General features: G+C 43.5%; 1 protein-coding gene across 12 annotated transcripts in view; it reads left to right on the forward strand.

The window, feature by feature from the left end:
• Positions 1-645: 645 nt before the first annotated feature.
• The window catches only part of CLASP1 (cytoplasmic linker associated protein 1), a 312,280-nt gene continuing 295,325 nt past the window's right edge, over positions 646-17,600 (forward strand). For all 12 annotated transcript variants that reach the window (XM_077956839.1, XM_077956840.1, XM_077956843.1 and 9 more), the window contains exon 1: positions 646-736. The gene's annotated coding sequence lies outside the window, so the exon portion shown is untranslated. The remainder of the gene's footprint in view (positions 737-17,600) is intronic.

Genomic DNA, 17,600 nt, shown 5'->3' on the forward strand with positions numbered 1-17,600 from the left:
TCGGAAAAGGGAGAGTGGACGCACAGCTCTGTTACGGGAAGTCGCAGGGCACAATTTCCTTCATTGCAGTCGCCTTGTAGGCGGCCGTACCAACCCAGAAGTGAAAGACCCTTTCCTTCGAGTATCAGACCCCAGACCAAAGGAAGTTCCACTTGGACGACTTTTACCCAGGGTTTCCCGACTTCTCTTTAGCTCTTCCTATCACGCTCCCTGCTTGCTGGTGCATTGTTGCTGTGGCCACTTAGTTCCGACCTTCCTTGTGTAACTCGAGTTTTGTCGCAACTTTCCAAGGGGCCTAACTACACTGGGGGCACCCTTTCCTGAAAAAAACAAAAAAACAAAAAAACAAAAAAACCCCCAAAACCTTTACCCTACGGGTACCCATCAGGGTCAACCAACGTTCTCCGTGAGGGGCAAAGCTCCCGGGGACTTTACGCCCGCGAAGCCTAACACGGCCAGGCCGGCGCGTGCGCGGGGCGTTACCATAGAGAGGCAACCGCCTCTCTGGTATCGGTTTACGCTCTCTATGGTGCAGCCGGGTCGGTGGCGGTAAGAAGAAAAAGGGGGACCGCACTGCGCAGGCGCCCTCGGCGTCTCTCTCGCTCTCGGTCTTTTTTTTTTTTTTTCCTTTTTTTTTTTTTTTTAATCCCCGCACCAAGCGCTTAACCTCATTGGGGTGGAGGAGAAGGCGGCGGCTCTCTGGTCCGCAGCGGCAACAGTAACGAAAAACAGGGCTGTAAGTACCCGGTCAGGGGGTGGAGGGTCAGACCCGAGCCCTCCCGCGGCCCTGGCCCCTCCCGCGCAGTGGCGGGCGCCGGGTCTGGGTGGGGGCGATGTCCAGCGCTGTCATCGGCTCTTGGGTGCACTTTGGGGGGATGGGGCGGCTCTGAGGTGGGAGCCTGGCGAGGAGCGGGATGCGAGGGTTGTTTATCCAACCAGTAGGTCGCTGAACCCCGGCTGCTTTGCAGAGGGAGGGGATCGGCCGTGGGGTCAGTCGGCTTTGTGTGCACCTCTCTGTTTCCCTTTTCCAGACCCCACCCGGGCCCCCTTCCTAAACCGAGTCTCCCGGGCTGGGTGGGAGAAGCCAGCGAGCCCGGGGCGCGTTTGAAAGGAAGGGAGGGGGCGAGGGAGAGAAACCCACAACAACTAGTCATCGGCGAGTGATGGGTGTGGAGAAAGATCCAGAGAGAAGGGGTGCCGGGAGGCGGGCGGCCCGGGCTCCCAACCGGGCCAGACAAAAGCTGCGCGAGCGGCGCCGAGCAGAGCGGCTGGCTTGATGGGATGCACAAGGTCCCCTTGGTCCCCGGGGCCTTCGAAGAGCTTCTTTCTGAAGCTGGGAAAGCGAACAAGTGCTGAGTTAAGCCTGTGCAGACTTCTCAACTTGCCTTTGTTGTTCTTTGGTATTGGCAGAGACGCTCTGACGAAGATGAGTGTGTGATCTTGCACATTAGCCTGGCTAGATACAATGGAGCGAATCGAATTTTGCTTTCCATTTTCCGAGCTGCTGGGATGAGTATGGGGCTTTCCAGAGTTTAAATTATTACATAATATTTTTAAAATAGTTGTTTCTAAAATTAAAAAAAAATTAATGTGGAGTCTGAAAGCACGCTGTGATGAGTTTGCAGCTGGGTGAGTTTCTGTGTAGTGAGGTGCTTTCATTAAATACTGACCATTCGTAGAAACTGTGAGCTCTTTAAACATGATACTTTAATTTGTAGATGTGGCAATGAGAGCTTCAGATTCTCTAGTCCTTTGGGAGACAGTGATGCAGAAGAATCAGAGGCGAGAAATAGTTTCATGCCGTCACGTACCTTGGACCCTATTTGGGTGGCACAGTCCGTTTTCAATTCTGGCATTAGAAATTGTTTTTATTGCTATGATCATTTACGACGTTAACTGATGTCTCGATATGAGGGGTCCTGGACATTGCCTCTGTTTGCTCATCAAGGGAGTGGGAGAATAGCAACATTGATGTAGAGACCAAATAGATAAAAGGTAGCACAATGCCTCAGAGTACTGAATATTATTTATTTTTTACCTTTGTTAAGAAAGATTTAAATTTTGATGATTTGGTTATCTTGTTAAATTGTGTAATACACCTTTTTAGCAGTTGTTACTCAAATCTCAGTTTCTATAATTCATTGTTTATTATGGGCTAGATGGTATTCATTGTTTATTATGGGCTAGATTGTAACACCATTTTAGACTTCTAAAGTTTTAGTTTTTATGAAGGAGTTTTCAGCCATAGCTTTTAATTCTCCCAAGTAAGGTTAACCAAAGTCAGAACTCCTTAGAAAAGACTTTGTTGGTGGTGGAGGTATCAAATATTGTATGTGTGTGTTATAACTGAATTGGCAAATACAGAAAAGGCTTTTGCTAAGTTTGCACCATAAAGTTGTGTTAGAACGGAAAACCCAGATCTCCTAGTATGTCAGGCTTTTGAATTAACCTACAGATTAAACTTTATTTATGTAAAAGAGGTAAGCATTTTTTTTTTTAATTGATAGCAAGTGAAACTCTCAAGCCTGGTGTATTATGCTTCAGTAACTAGTGGGATAGATCTCTTTAAGTGTAGTTCAGATGATGGGAACTTGCTTTTTATAGAGCAAGATTTCAGACGCTTAAAATAGTTTGACAGGGATGTTGAGAAATGATTGGCCAGAAGAACATTAAGTTTGTCATTTAAGTGTGTTATGTTTTGTTTACTGGTTTTATTTATTATTTATTTTTGTTTTTGAAACAGAGTTTTGCTCTTGTTGCTCAGGCTGAAGTGCAATGGTGCAATCTCAGCTCACTGCAACCTCCACCTCCCGGGTTCAAGCGATTCTCCTTCCTCAGCCTCCTGAGTAGCTGGGATTACAGGCACCCACAACCATGCCCAGCTAATTTTTGTGTTTTTAGTAGAGACAGGTTTCACCACGTTGGCCAGGCTGGTCTTGAACTCCTGACCTCCGGTGATCTGCCTGCCTTGGCCTCCCAAAGTGTTGGGATTACAGGCGTGAGCAGTCATGCTGGGCCCGTGTTTACTGGTTTTAGATTGAGATTTTTTGCTTCAGTCTTGTTTATTTTCTTAAGTAGCTTAGTGTCATGATTTATAAGTTGAGTGAGATGGCTTCTTGGGCCTGAGACTTAAATTTACTGTTTGAGACCCGTCTATTCTTAATAATCTTCTACTTAATAATTTTTAGATTATAATTTTTTTTATTTTGTAGTGCTATTGGTAAATAGAAACATTTAAGTGATTACAAATATTAGGTTCAACTGAGTTACTAAAACTGTCAGTTTTGGTAACTACATCTAGTTGTCAAATAGTGGAAACAGTAGACAGAAGTAAAACTTAAATGTTTAGAAACAGAACATTTAAAATATTTCCTAGAAAACAAGAAAAGAGGCTGGGTGCAGTGGCTTACATCTGTAATGCTAGCATTTTGGGAGGCCAAGGCAGGCGGGTCGCATGGAGTTTGAGACCACCCTGGGCAACATGGTGAAACCCTGTCTGTCTGCAAAAAATACAAAAATTAGCTGGGGATGGTGGTGTGCACCTGTAGTCCCAGCTACTCGGAGGGAGCGGGGGATGAGGTGGGAGGATTGCCTGAGTCTGGGAGGCTGAGGCTACAGTGAGCCGAAATCATGCCACTGCACTATAACCTGGATGACAAAGTAGGTTGTAGTTACCAAACTGTAGTTACCAAAACTGACAGTTTCTTTTTTTTTTTCTTTTTTTTTTTTTTGAGACAGAGTCTTGCTCTTTTGCCCAGGCTGGAGTGCAGTGGCCGGATCTCAGCTCAGTGCAAGCTCCGACTCCCGGGTTTACGCCATTCTCCTGCCTCAGCCTCCCCAGTAGCTGGGACTACAGGCGCCCGCTATCTCGCCCGGCTGGTTTTTTTGTATTTTTTAGTAGAGACGGGGTTTCACCGTGTTAGCCAGGATGGTCTCAATCTCCTGACCTTGTGATCCGCCCATCTTGGCCTCCCAAAGTGCTGGGATTACAGGCTTGAGCCACCGTGCCCGGCAAAAAACTGACAGTTTCGGTAACTCAGTGAGACCCTGTCTAAAAACAAAAACAAAACAAGGGAAGGATCTGTTAGTCTTAAAAACAAAAACTAAGTGAAGTAGAAATCATTGATGATATAGTTTTTGGTTTGTAAGATATAATTTTAAAATATGAACTAACTGGCCGGGCGCGGTGGCTCAAGCCTGTAATCCCAGCACTTTGGGAGGCCGAGACGGGCGGATCACGAGGTCAGGAGATCGAGACCAGCCTGGCTAATACGGTGAAACCCCGTCTCTACTAAAAAAATACAAAAAACTAGCCGGGTGAGGTGGCGGGCGCCTGTAGTCCCAGCTACTCGGGAGGCTGAGGCAGGAGAATGGCGTAGACCCGGGAGGCGGAGCTTGCAGTGAGCTGAGATCCGGCCACTGCACTCCAGCCTGGGCGACAGAGCGAGACTCTGTCTCAAAAAAAAAAAAAAAAAAAAAAAAAAATGAACTAACTGTTTTAGCCATTGCCAGTGGGGCATCATCGACAAAGTATGGGTATATGTGTTTGACTAAGTGACCTCTAAAATGCTGGCATTTACTGCTTGTTTCTCGCTTGTTCTTCACCTCCCCAGGGCTTTTCTGCCCCCTTTATGCCCAGACCATTACTGCCACACAGTGATTTTCCTCCCCACATTCTTATGACAGCCCTCCTCCCACCTCCCCTCATGGATCCTAAAGTTCTAGCTCAGGTGTGCTCAAATGGTGACATTTCTTCCATAATACCTTTGTTAACTTCTGTCTTGTTTCCTGCCTGGAAGTTTCCTCACTGCTTGCTGCTTCCTGTTGTATATATCACCTTCCTGCTTGCTTAGATTCACTCTTGTGCATTTACTCTTCTCTAGATCTTTGAGGGCACAGGGAGTTTGTAGAACACAATGTGGTGTCCTCTGTTGCTTACTAAGTGACTAAGTGACTTGTGTAACTAATGGAAACTGTAGAATGTATGAAAGAGTAAACAAATGTATCCTAATGTAGACTAATAAAATTTGAGCTTTGGAGGAGTTGTTAGGGGCCCAGTAGTCCAACATCTTTCCTTTTGTCTGCTACATTCTGATCATCAGTGTCAAACTGCAGGCATCTGTCCCTGGACAGGTCTTGGTTGCCAGAAATGTTTTTAGATTACTCCAGTCCGCTCCCTCCCTTTCACCTATTGACCTTAGTTATACTTCCTGAAGCAACCTGAATTAAGTCTGTTTCTTCTTCACATAATAGCCCTTCGTATTTCCCATGACAGATCTGATACTTCTAGACTTATTATTTATTAAACTCTCTCTTGAATTGAGCACCAGGGACCAAGAGGGCACAGTTGAAGAGACATCCATGGCCCCTGCACTTCAGGGGCTTGCAGTCTAGTTCCGGAGACAACGATAACATGAATCGATGGCTGGTAACCAGCCGTTATAATCATGCAAGTATGCAAACAGCCCTAAATCGTTAGTTCTTTCCTGATTTGTTATGGCTCACCATGCTTTCTTTAGGCAACTCTGTTTTTTGTTTTGTTTTGTTTTTTTTGAGACGGTTTTGCTCTGTTGCTCAAGCTGGAGTGCAGTGGCATGGTCATGGCTCACTGCAGCCTTGACCTTCTGGACATAATCAGTCTGCCTGCTTCAGCCTCTTGAGTAGCTGGGACTACAGGCATGCACCACCACACCTGGCTAATTTTCTAAATTTTGTTTTAGAAATGTTTTGTAGAGATAGGGTCTCACCGTGTTGCTCATGCTGGTCTGGAACTCCTGGGCTCAAGTGATCCTCCTGCCTTGGCCTATCAAAGTGCTAGGAAGCCCGGCCCAACTGTTTTTTTTTTTTTTCCCCTGAGACGGAGTCTTGCTCTGTTGCCCAGGCTGGAGTGCTGTGGCGCGATCTCGGCTCATGGCAGCCTCCATCTCCCAGGTTCAAGCAGTTCTGCCTCAGCCTCCTGAGTAGCTTGGGACTACTGGCGTGTGCCACCATGCCTGGCTGATTTTTGTTGTATTTCTAGTAGAGATAGGGTTTTACCATGTTGAGCCAGGCTGATCTCAAACTCCTGACCTCAGGTGATCTCTGCCCGCCTCAGCCTCCCAAAGTGCTGGGATTACAGGCGTGACCCACCACCCCCGGCCGTTGTTGTTGTTTTAATGTCCTTTAAATGCAGTGTCTGAAACAAAACAGAAGATATGACCTGACCAGAATATACAGCTGTTTTCTTCAGTTAGGAAACTGAATCAATGATTTTCAAATTTCCTTGTGCATTCTGGCTCTGCCACTTACAAGTGCTGTGATTTTAGGCCAGCTAAATAATCTCAATAATTTTAGTGTCTTCATCTGTAAACTGAGGGTGAGGGGAGGGCGGTGTTAATTGTAGCACCTACCTATGGGTTGTTGTCAGGATTAAATGAGATAATACATGTAAAGTGTTGAGGGCAGTGACGGGTATGTGTTAAGTGGGTAATACATGGTAGGAGTTAATAACCATGTAGTAATAGTTGCAGTAATCAAGTCACTGGAATCTCTTTGGGACCTTGTTAAAATACAAGCAGCCTGGCCTCATTATCTTCTACCCAGAGAATTTGTATGGTACCTGGGCGACCACAGTTTTAACAGTCCCCAGATGATTCTTAGATGACCCAGAGGTGGAAAACTCTGCACTTTACATGCATGATATCATTAGCTTTTACAAATTAAAATTTTAAAATTCCCCAAGTAATAGATGAATAGATCTTCCTAAAAGATTCAAACAATGCAGATACAGGTAAAGGCATGGCTCCCAATTTCAGAGTCCTGGAGAAACACCCACTTAACCAGTTTGGAATGTATCCTTCTACACATTGTTACCCTTTTTTTGTAAATTTATAAATAAATGTCTTCATCATAATAATGGCCAGATTTAAAAGATAAAAATGATTTTTAATGCACTTTTACAGTCATAATCTTTGTTCCCTTCCAAGTCCTATGAGATGGGTAGGGGAAATAGCATCACGATCCTATCAATTTGCAGATGAGAAATCAAGGCCTGCAAGTGAAATTCACCCTGATTGATCTAGAATGAGAACTAGGCCTTCTGTCTCTCAGCCTAATGTCCTTTTCATGTGAACCACACTGTTTCCTAGCTGCATCATCTCGGCTTCTATTGAGGTTGTGGCTCATGAAGTCTTCTAGTCTTTTTGCCATGCCAATAGCTGTCAAATCAGATTTCCTCCTTTCCCTTAGTGCATATATACTTGCTTTTAGAAAAATACTACTTTTAGAGTAAAGAAAAGAAAAAAAAAAAGGAAAAGAAGTAAATTCAAGGTTTTATATTTTTGTGTATCTGTTAAGATTGATCTTTTGGGGACAGAAATCTAGAACTGGCCTGTGGCCATCTGATAGCATGGTACTTTTAGGTGAGCCTGTCTTCATTTAGGATAGCTGAGGTCAGTGTAGGACTTTTCCTCACTGCTGTCCAATTAACTCTCCAGGCAGAATCAGTTAAATTTATTTAGTCTTACTCCAATAATGTAGCAATAATATGGAAAGTTGAGAGACCAGTGGAGGAAAACCACATCACACCATTTCAACATGAGCTGTTACTTCCCAGTGCATCACTCTTTGAGACTGTCCATGTGTCTATTCTTTTTGTAAGTAATTTTAGGTCTTCCATGTTTTATGAATGGTTTTCTTATAATTACATAAGATATGTAATTTTAAGTTTTAATAGCTTTGTCATTTTGAGTTAATATGGCAAATGTTGGTAAACTGTTTGAGATTTTTTTTGAGACAGGGTCTCACTCTGATGCCCAGGCTGGAGTGCAGTGGCGCGATCTCGGCTTACTGCAACCTCTGCCTCCCAGATTAAAGCAATTCTCTTGCCTCAGCCTCCCAAGTAGCTGAGATTACAGGCGTGCGCCACCATGCCCGGCTCGTATTTTTAGTAGATACTGGGTTTTACCATGTTGGCCAGGCTGGTCTCGAACTCCTGACCTCAAATGATCCACCTGCCTCAGCCTCCCAAATGCTGGGATTACAGGTGTGAACCACTGCGCCTGGCCTGAGAGTTTTGACATGAAGATTTTCTTTCTTTTTTTTTTTTCTTAGCAAAAAGATACTTGCTCTGTCACCCAGGGTGGAGTGTGGTGGTATGATCATGGCTTACTGCAGTCTTGACCTTCCACCTCAGCCTCCTGAGCAGCTGAGATTAGCCAGGTGTATGCCACCACCCTTGCCAATTTTTGTATTTTTTGTAGAGACAGGGCCCCACTATATTGCCCAGGCTGGTCTCAAACTCCTGGACTCAAGCAATCCTCCTGCCTCACCGTTCCAAAGTGCTGGGATTATAGGCATGAGCCACTGTGTCTGAGTAGTTATTTATTTATTTATTTTTTATTATATGTAATCCAATAGTGACTATCTTTTTTGTGTAGTTTCTCCTGTGTTATTCCCTTAGGATAAATTCAAAGAAGTGGGATTATTGAATTGAAGGGTATTTATGACTTTTTTTTTTTTTTTTTAAAGAAGCAGAGTCTTGCTGTGTTGCCTAGTCTACTCGAACTCCTGGGCTCAATGATCCTCCTGCCTCAGCCTCCTGAGTAGCTGGGACTGTAGGTACACACCAGCACATCCAGCCTCATTTTTTTTTTTTTTTTTTTTTTGAGACGGAGTCTCGCTCTGTCTCCCAGGCTGGAGTGCAGTGGGGTGATCTCGGCTCACTGCAAGCTCCGCCTCCTGGGTTCACGCCATTCTCCCGCCTCAGCCTCCCAAGTAGCTGAGACTACAGGCGCCCGCCACCACGCCCGGCTAGTTTTTTGTATTTTTAGTAGAGACGGGGTTTCACCATGTTAGCCAGGATAGTCTCGATCTCCTGACCTCGTGATCCACCCGCCTCGGCCTCCCAAAGTGCTGGGATTACAGGCTTGAGCCACCGCGCCCGGCCATCCAGCCTCATATTTATGACTTTTATTTTTTTTTTTATTTTTATTTTTTTTATTTATTTATTTTTTTGAGACGGAGTCTCGCTCTGTCGCCCAGGCTGGAGTGCAGTGGCCGGATCTCAGCTCACTGCAAGCTCCGCCTCCCGGGTTTACGCCATTCTCCTGCCTCAGCCTCCTGAGTAGCTGGGACTACAGGCGCCCGCCACCTCGCCCGGCTATTTTTTTTTTTTTTTTTGTATTTTTTAGTAGAGACAGGGTTTCACCATGTTAGCCAGGATGGTCTCGATCTCCTGACCTTGCGATCCGCCCGTCTCGGCCTCCCAAAGTGCTGGGATTACAGGCTTGAGCCACCGTGCCCGGCCTATATTTATGACTTTTAATACGTATTGCCACTGGCTAACCAAAAATTTGTACCATTTAGTAATTTTCCCAGCAATCTAAGGATGTGCTAGTTTCACAAAAATGTTACCAACTTCTGGTGAATATAATTTAAGTATATTTTTGCTATTATATGAGGTGTAGCTGGTACATTATTTTTATTTTTCATTACTTTTTGTGTTTATTTTTAAAAAGAATAAGCAATCATGAGGGCTTTCAGTATGAAGAAACTGTATGAAACTCACATTGGGTATTACATGCGGGTGGTCTCTGTTACTTCCTTGGTTTCCAATCCTGTCTGGCATGACCAAAATTATTGCATTTCTTGATGGGCATAGAGGTGAATGCAGCCTTTGCTTTGTGGGACAGATTGTTGGAGTTAGACTGTCCACATCAGAATGTGATCTTACTACATTTTTGTGGCCTACTTTCTAGTGTTTCTTTAAACAGTTTTGTGCTAGGCTCCTGTGTAAAATATTTAGTAATCAGAATATCTGTGGGTGTGGGCAATACCTGTTTTTTTTTCTTTTTTTAACAGGTTCCCCAAGTGCTTCTGGGGCTACACAAGTTTGAAAGCATTCTCTGGGGAGTAAGTTTTAGCTAATTTTCTTCACTGACTGTGTCTTTCCTGTGGGTGGAGGCAGACTCTGTTACGAACAGTAGCCCAGACATGCCAACAGAGGCCTGTTGTATAGAGAGAATGAATTGTGTAGCAGTGCCTTCCTAAATGAAGAGTAGCTGGGTTCGTTCTTGGAACAATAAACCAGTCTTTCCTAAGAGAGTGGAACTGCATAAAAACAGCTCCTTCTCTGATGTTTCTCTGTGGTGCTGGTGGCTGTTTTATTTAAGTTCTGATAAGTCATAGTGTTCTCCCAACGCAAGCCATATCCTGCTCAGCCTTTGGTTGGCCGAAAGGTGGCACATAGACCTATTGTCACATGAGCAATTACCATGGGATAGAACACTCACCATTTGCCGGCAGTTGGATGGGTGCTAGAGGTATACTTCTGCCAGTTCTTACAGTAACATTTAAAGGCAGGTGCTATTGTCATTTTATAATGAGAGAAAGCAGAGACTTGGAGAAGTTGAATAATTTGTTTGTTGTCACACACCTGCAGAATAGCAGAATTTGGCTTTCAAAATCTTCAGCATGCTTTTCATTTATCCCATTTTTTTTTTTTTTTTCCAGCTCAGGTTGTTCTTCCTTCGTGAAGGTCAGTGGGCTGCCTTGGGGAAAGGTCTGCTCCCACTATCTGGCAGCATCTGGAAACCACTCACTAGTCAGGAGGGATGTAGAGATGCAGACTTCCGACTAGGGTTTCCACGAGGATTAGATCAGTGACTGTACAGTTCTTTTTAGATTTGAGTTCCTGATATGAAATCTAACCTTAGACCTAATCCAGATAACTGGAGACCTGATAAAGTTTTTTTTCCTTTTAAGTGTTTTATTGTAATAAAATATACATAACATAAAATTGTCCATTTAAACCATTTTTTTGTATTATACTTTAAGTTCTAGGGTACATGTGCACAGTGTGCAGGCTTATTACATAGTTATACACGTGCTATGCTGGCCTGCTGCACCCATCAACCTGTCATTTCTATTAGGTATTTCTCCCAGTGCTCTCCCTCTCCCCGCCCCCTACCCGTGACAGGCCCCAGTGTGTGATGTTCCCCACCCTGTGTCCTAGTGTTCTCATTTTTCAGTTCCCGCCTATGAATGAGAATATGCGGTATTTGGTTTTTTGTTCTTGTGATAGTTTGCTCAGAATGATGGTTTCCAGCTTCATCCATGTTCCTGCAAAGGACGTGAACTCATCCTTTTTTATGGCTGTGTAGTATTCCATGGTGTATATGTGCCACATTTTCTTAATCCAGTCTATCATTGATGGACATTTAGGTTGGTTCCAAGTGTTTGCTGTTGTGAATAGTGCCACAGTAAACATACGTGTGCGTGTGTCTTTATAGTAGCATGATTTATAATCCTTTTTTTTTTTTTTTTTGAGATGGAGTTTCCCTCTTGTTGCTAGGCTGGAGTGCCACGGCACAATCTTGGCTCACCACAACCTCCGCCTCCTGCGTTCAAGTGATTCTGCTGCCTCAGCCTCCCGAGTTGCTGAGATTACAGGCATGTGCTGCCACGCCTGGCTAATTTTGTATTTTTTAGTAGAGACGGGGTTTCTCCATGTTGGCCAGGCTGGTCTTGAACTCCTGACCTCAGGTGATCTGCCTGCCTTATTCCCCTCCCAAAGTGTTGGCATTACAGGTGTGAGCCACTGCGCCTGGCCTAAACCATTATTAAGTAGCATTAATTCATTTATGCTGTTGTGCCACCATTGCTATAATCTGTTTCTAAATCTTTTCCATCATCCCAAATGGAAACTCTGTAGCCATCAAGAAATTAACTGCCCATTCCTCTGTCTCCTAGCACCTGGTAACCTGTAATCTGCTTTCTGACTCAATGGATTTGCCTATTCTGGATATTTCATGTAAATGGAATCATACCATATTTTCCTTTTGTGACTGGCTTGTTTCATTTGCACAGTGTTTTTTTTTTTTTTTTTTTTTTTTCTGAGACAGAGTCTCGCTCTGTCGCCCAGGCTAGAGTGCAGTGGCACAATCTCGGCTCACTGCAAGCTCTGCCTCCCGAGTTGACTCCATTCTCCTGCCTCAGCCTCCCGAGTAGCGGGGACTACAGGCGCCCACCACCATGCCCGGCTAATTTTTTTGTATTTTTAGTAGAGATGAAGTTTCACTGTGTTAGCCAGGATGGTCTAGATCTCCTGACCTCATGATCCACCCGCCTCAGCCTCCCAAAGTGCTGGGATCACAGTCGTGAGCCACTGCACCCGTCCCCATTTGTGTAATGTTTTCAAGGTTTATCTGTGTCGTAGCATGTATCAGAACTCCATTCTTGGCTGGGCACGGTGGCTCATGCCTGTAATCCCAGCATTTGGGGAGGCCAAGGCGGGTGGATCACCTGAGGTCAGGAGTTCAAGACCAGCCTGACCAACATGGTGAAACCGTCTCTACTAAAAATACAAAAAGTTAGCTGGGTGTGGTGGTGCGTGCCTGTAATCCCAGCTACTTGGGAGGCTGAGGCAGGAGAATCGATTGAGCCTGGGAGGCGGAGGTTGCAGTGAGCCGAGATCGTGCCACTGCACTCCAGCCTGGGCAAAAAGAGCAAAACTCTGTCTCAAAAAAGAAAAAAAGAACACCATTCTTTTTTTTTTTATTGCTGAGTAATGTTCTAGTTTATGGATATACCACATTTTGTTTATCCATTAATTTGTTGGTGAACGTTGGCTTGTTTCTGTTCTTTGGCTATTGTGAATAATGGTGCAGTGGACACTGTTGTACAATATCTGTTTCAATCTCTGTTTTCACTTCTTTTGGGTATATACCTTGGAGTGGAATTGTTGGGTCATTTGGGTGATTCTGTGTTGTAACTTTTTGGAGCAATTGCTGAACTGTTTTTTCACAGTGGCTGTACCATTTTACATTATGACTAGCTATGTACAAGGGTTCCAATTTCTCCACATTCTCACCAACACGTGTCATTTTCTGTGTTTTTTTTTATTTTAATTTTTTTTATAGCCATTCTGTAATATAAGTAGTATCTTATTTTGGTTTTGATTTTCATTTTTCTAATGACTAAGATGTTAGGCATCTTTTCATGTGTTTATTGGTCATTTGTATATCTTATTTGGAGAAATGTCTGTTCAAGTCTTATTTTTAAATTGAATTGTTTGAATTGTTTGCCTTTTTGTTTTTGAGTTTTACGATTGATTTATATCTTCTGGTTACAAGTCCTTTGTCAGATATATGATTTGCAAATATTTTCTCACACTGGGTAGGTTGTCTTTTCACTTTCTCGATAATGTCCTCTTTTGTTGCTTGTGTTATCTCCTTTTTTGTTTTTTTTAAAGTTACCTCTTACAGGAAGGATTTTTTTTTTCTTAAGAAAATTAAAAATTTTTTTTTTTTTTTTTTTTTTTTTTTTTTTTGAGACGGAGTCTCACGCTGTTGCCCAGGCTGGAGTGCAGTGGCGCGATCTCGGCTCACTGCAAGCTCCGCCTCCTGGGTTCACGCCATTCTCCTGCCTCAGCCTCCTGAGTAGCTAGGACTACAGGTGCCCGCCACCGCGCCCGGCTAATTTTTTGTATTTTTAGTAGAGACGGGGTTTCACTGTGGTCTCGATCTCCTGACCTTGTGATCCGCCCGCCTCGGCCTCCCAAAGTGCTGGGATTACAGGCTTGAGCCACCGCGCCCGGCCTAAAAATTTTTTTTTTGAGATGGAATGTCACTGTGTCGCCCAGGCTGGAGTGCAGTGGCATGATCTCAGCTCATTACAACCTCCACCTCCTGGGTTCAAGCCATTTTCCTGCCTCAGCCTCCTGAGTAGCTGAGATTACAGGCATGCACCACCATTCCTGGCTAATTTTTGTATGTTTCATAGATACGGAGTTTCACTATGTTGGCCAGGCTGGTCTCAAACTCCTGACCTCAGGTGATCCACCTGCCTCGGCTTCCCAAAGTGCTGGGATTATAGGCGTGAGCCACCATGCCGGCCTAATTTTTTTTTAACCTTTGTGTTTATGTTAGCATATCTAAGAATTTATTGCCAAATTCAAAGTAATGAAGATTTATCCATATGTTTTCCTCTAAGATTTTATAATTTTAGCCCTCACTTTGAGATCCTTGATCCATTTTGATTTAATTTTTGTACATGGTGTGAGGTAGGGGTCTGACTTCATTTTTTTTTCATGTAGATAGCCCATTGTACTAGCACTATTTGTTGAAGACCAATATAAACGTTTTAATTACTTATTTTCTGTATCACTGAGTGGCATTTATAGTTTGCTTTGGGATTTTGACTTCATTTCCTATCCTCTCAACCTCCTCCTCTTTTCCTTATTTTCTTCCCTCAAAACACAAAATGTTTTGTGTGTGTTATTGTTTTGCTGCTTGATATATGAGGCACTTAATAAATAAGAATTCCCCTCCTTTCTTTTAACTTTGTGTAGTTAACTTTTAAATAGTTTGTGTCCCAAAAACAGATTGTAAGGACCTTCGGAGTAGGAGAGTATATGTTCTGTTTCTTTCTTTCTCAATTTCCTCTTCTCTTGAGGAGAGGACATCACTCTGGTGTCTAGTCTAGTACCATACAGGTGGTATGCTTAACCTATATTGACTGAATTGTGAAGCTGAACATAGATCTATGTGAATACATTTGGGGTAGTTGCAGAAAATCATTCTTAAAAAATTACTGGGGCCGGGCGCGGTGGCTCAAGCCTGTAATCCCAGCACTTTGGGAGGCCGAGACGGGCGGGTCACTAGGTCAGGAGATCAAGAGCATCCTGGCTAACACGGTGAAACCCCGTCTCTACTAAAAAATACAAAAAACTAGCCGGGCGAGGTGGCGGGCGCCTGTAGTCCCAGCTACTCAGGAGGCTGAGACAGGAGAATGGCCCGAACCCGGGAGGCGGAGCTTGCAGTGAGCTGAGATCCGGCCACTGCACTCCAGCCTGGGCGACAGAGCGAGACTCCGTCTCAAAAAAAAAAAAAAGAAAAAAAAAAAATTACTGGTCAGTGTATTAAAAAGTTCTTCAGAGTTTTTTACTCTGGTCCTTTTAAGTCATTTTCCCAAATGTAGGGATTGACAATAGTATCTTGGTCTTTCAAATGCCTTAGGACTTTTTTTTGTGTGTGACACGTGGTATTTGGGTAAGCTCTAGTTAGGTAGCACAATATAGGGCTCATTTTATGGATGTCTGAAATTTTAAAAAAAATTTATTATTATTATTGTTATTTTTTTGAAATGGAGTTTTGCTCTTGTTGCCCAGGCTGGAGTGCAATGGCGTGATCTTGGCTCACTGCAACCTCCGCCTCCTGGGTTCAAGTGATTCTCATGCCTCAGCCTCCTGAGTAGCTGGGATTACAGACATGAGCCACCTCATCCTGCTAATTTTGTATTTTTTTTAGTAGAGACAGGGTTTCACCATATTGGTCAGGCTGGTCTTGAACTCCTGACCTCAGGTGATCCACCTGCCTCGGCCTCCCAAAGTGTTGAGATTACAGGTGTGAGCCACTGTGCCCACCCTAAAATTTATTATTATTATTATTATTATTTGAAATGGAGTCTCACTCTGTCACCCAGGTTGGAGTGCAGTGGCGCAATCTTGGCCCACTGTAATCTCCACCCCCCGGGTTCAAGCAGTTCTTCCTCAGCCTCCTGAGTAGCTGGGATTACAGGTGCCTGTGCTGTGCCTGGCTAATTTTTGTATTTTTAGTAGATACAGGGTTTCGCCATCTTGACCAGGCTCGTCTTGAACTCCTGACCTTGTGATCCACCTGCCTTAGCCTCCCAAAGTGCTGGGATTACAGGCATGAGCCACCGCGCCTGGCCTCAAAAATTTATTATTTTTTTAGAGACAAGGTCTCATTATATTGCTCAGGGTGATCTCAAACTCCTGGGCTCAAGCAGTCTGCCCGCCTGTGCCTCCCAAGGGGTTGGGATTATAGGCATGAGCCACTGCACCTAGCCTGAAAATTTGTTAACTATTTATTTAAGATTCTGGTAACTGAATTTTGAATTGAGAATATACTTATTTTAGAGGTTATTTTGTATGTCTAGATCTTGCTTTTTCATTTTTGACAAATACTCTTAGTTTCAAAAATTATTTTGAGTTTGAGCAATGAGTATGTATTACTTTTCTAACAAAAAATTAAAATAAACAGCCTTAGAAAATTCTTGTCTAGAAATTCCAAAAGTTAACTAGTGAAGTCTCTGATCTTTCTCTCCGAATCTGTGTTATCATAGTTCCCTCCATCACTCTTTAGTGTTCGGTAGTGGCTAATGTTACTTGCCCTAAGAGATCAGACCTCCCTGGGGAGTCCATTTTGTAATCTACAGTCCAGATGTCAAAGAAGGGAAAGATTCCGCTTGAAGGTTGGCCTTTGCTTTTTGTTTTCCAGTAAATTTTGACTCTTAAGTAGGTATTTCTTATTATCTTGTTATGTAAACACTTTTATTATCTGAGGTGTTGGTTATTCATCTGTTGTCTTTTTTAGAAGCTATTTATTATTAACAGTGGAAACAAAGGAAGGAATTATTGTATTCTCTTTAATTCCAAGCAACATAACAACATCAGAGAGGCCAGAGCAAATACAGTATTTCATATGCTTTCCAGATAATTGTCAATCAACAGAGGGATTTCTCCCTTCCCTCCCCTCCCCTCCCCTTCCCCATTTCCCCTTTCCTTTCCTCTTTCCTTTCCTCTCCTTTCTCCTTTCTCATTTCTCCTTTCCTTTCCTTTTCCCTTTCCTTTCCTTTCCTTTCCTTTCCTTTCCTTTCCTTTCCTTTCCTTTCCTTTCCTTTCCTTTCCTTTCCTTTCCTTTCCTTTCCTTTCCTTTCCTTTCCTTTCCTTTCCTTTCCTTTCCTTTCCTTTCCTTTCCTTTCCCCTTTCCTTTTCCTTTCCTTTCCTTTCCTTTCCTTTCCTTTCCTTTCCCCTTTCCTTTCCTTCCTTTTCCTTTTCCTTTCCTTTTCCTTTTTCTTTCCTTTCCTTCTCAGATACAATCTCACTTTGTTGCCCACGTTGGAGTGCAGTGTGGTGTGATCATAGCTCACTGCTGCCTGGAACTCCTGGCTCCAAGTGATCCTCCCTCCTCGGCCTCCTGAAGTGCTGAGATTGGATTGTAGGAGTGAGCCACAGTGCCTAGCTCTCTAAGAGAGTGATTTAACAAGAGTTTAAACCCACTTAGTAGGAAGCATGATTTTTGCCAGGGAGAGTAGGAAGGAGGGATGCAAACTTTTTTACTACCTCTATCCTTCTTTATGGAGAAGTTGGACTGGTGTGTATCTGAATCTATAGCTATTGCTATACTTTTGTGCATATATTTTGTCTAAAACGTTTGACAGAAGAGGCATTCTTTTTATTTAATAAATTACCCTCCAGACATGGGACCCTATTCTGAGGAAGGTAGCCCTCTAAAAAATGCCCTCAGTGTGAGCTGTCTGGACTTACTGCTGATTGAGCGTACCTGTTGGCAGTGATTGGTGTGCCAGGCAGATTTCTTGTGATCTGTGACTGTGTTTCTAAAGTAAACATAGTGGGGAAAGCTTGCCATTCTGTCTTTCTTTTCAGAACATGCAGTAGATTTCTGAAGTGGCCAAAAGAGAATTTGTTTGGACAGAGGGACAGTATTTAGTTTAATTGTAGAGTTACTGATTTTATGGAGTCATGAAAGAATGACTAAGCACTGGGAGATTAGGAACGTCTCATTGTAATCATCTGG

The sequence above is a fragment of the Macaca mulatta genome, chromosome 12 (assembly GCF_049350105.2).
Source record: "Macaca mulatta isolate MMU2019108-1 chromosome 12, T2T-MMU8v2.0, whole genome shotgun sequence".
Lineage (NCBI taxonomy): Eukaryota > Metazoa > Chordata > Mammalia > Primates > Cercopithecidae > Macaca > Macaca mulatta.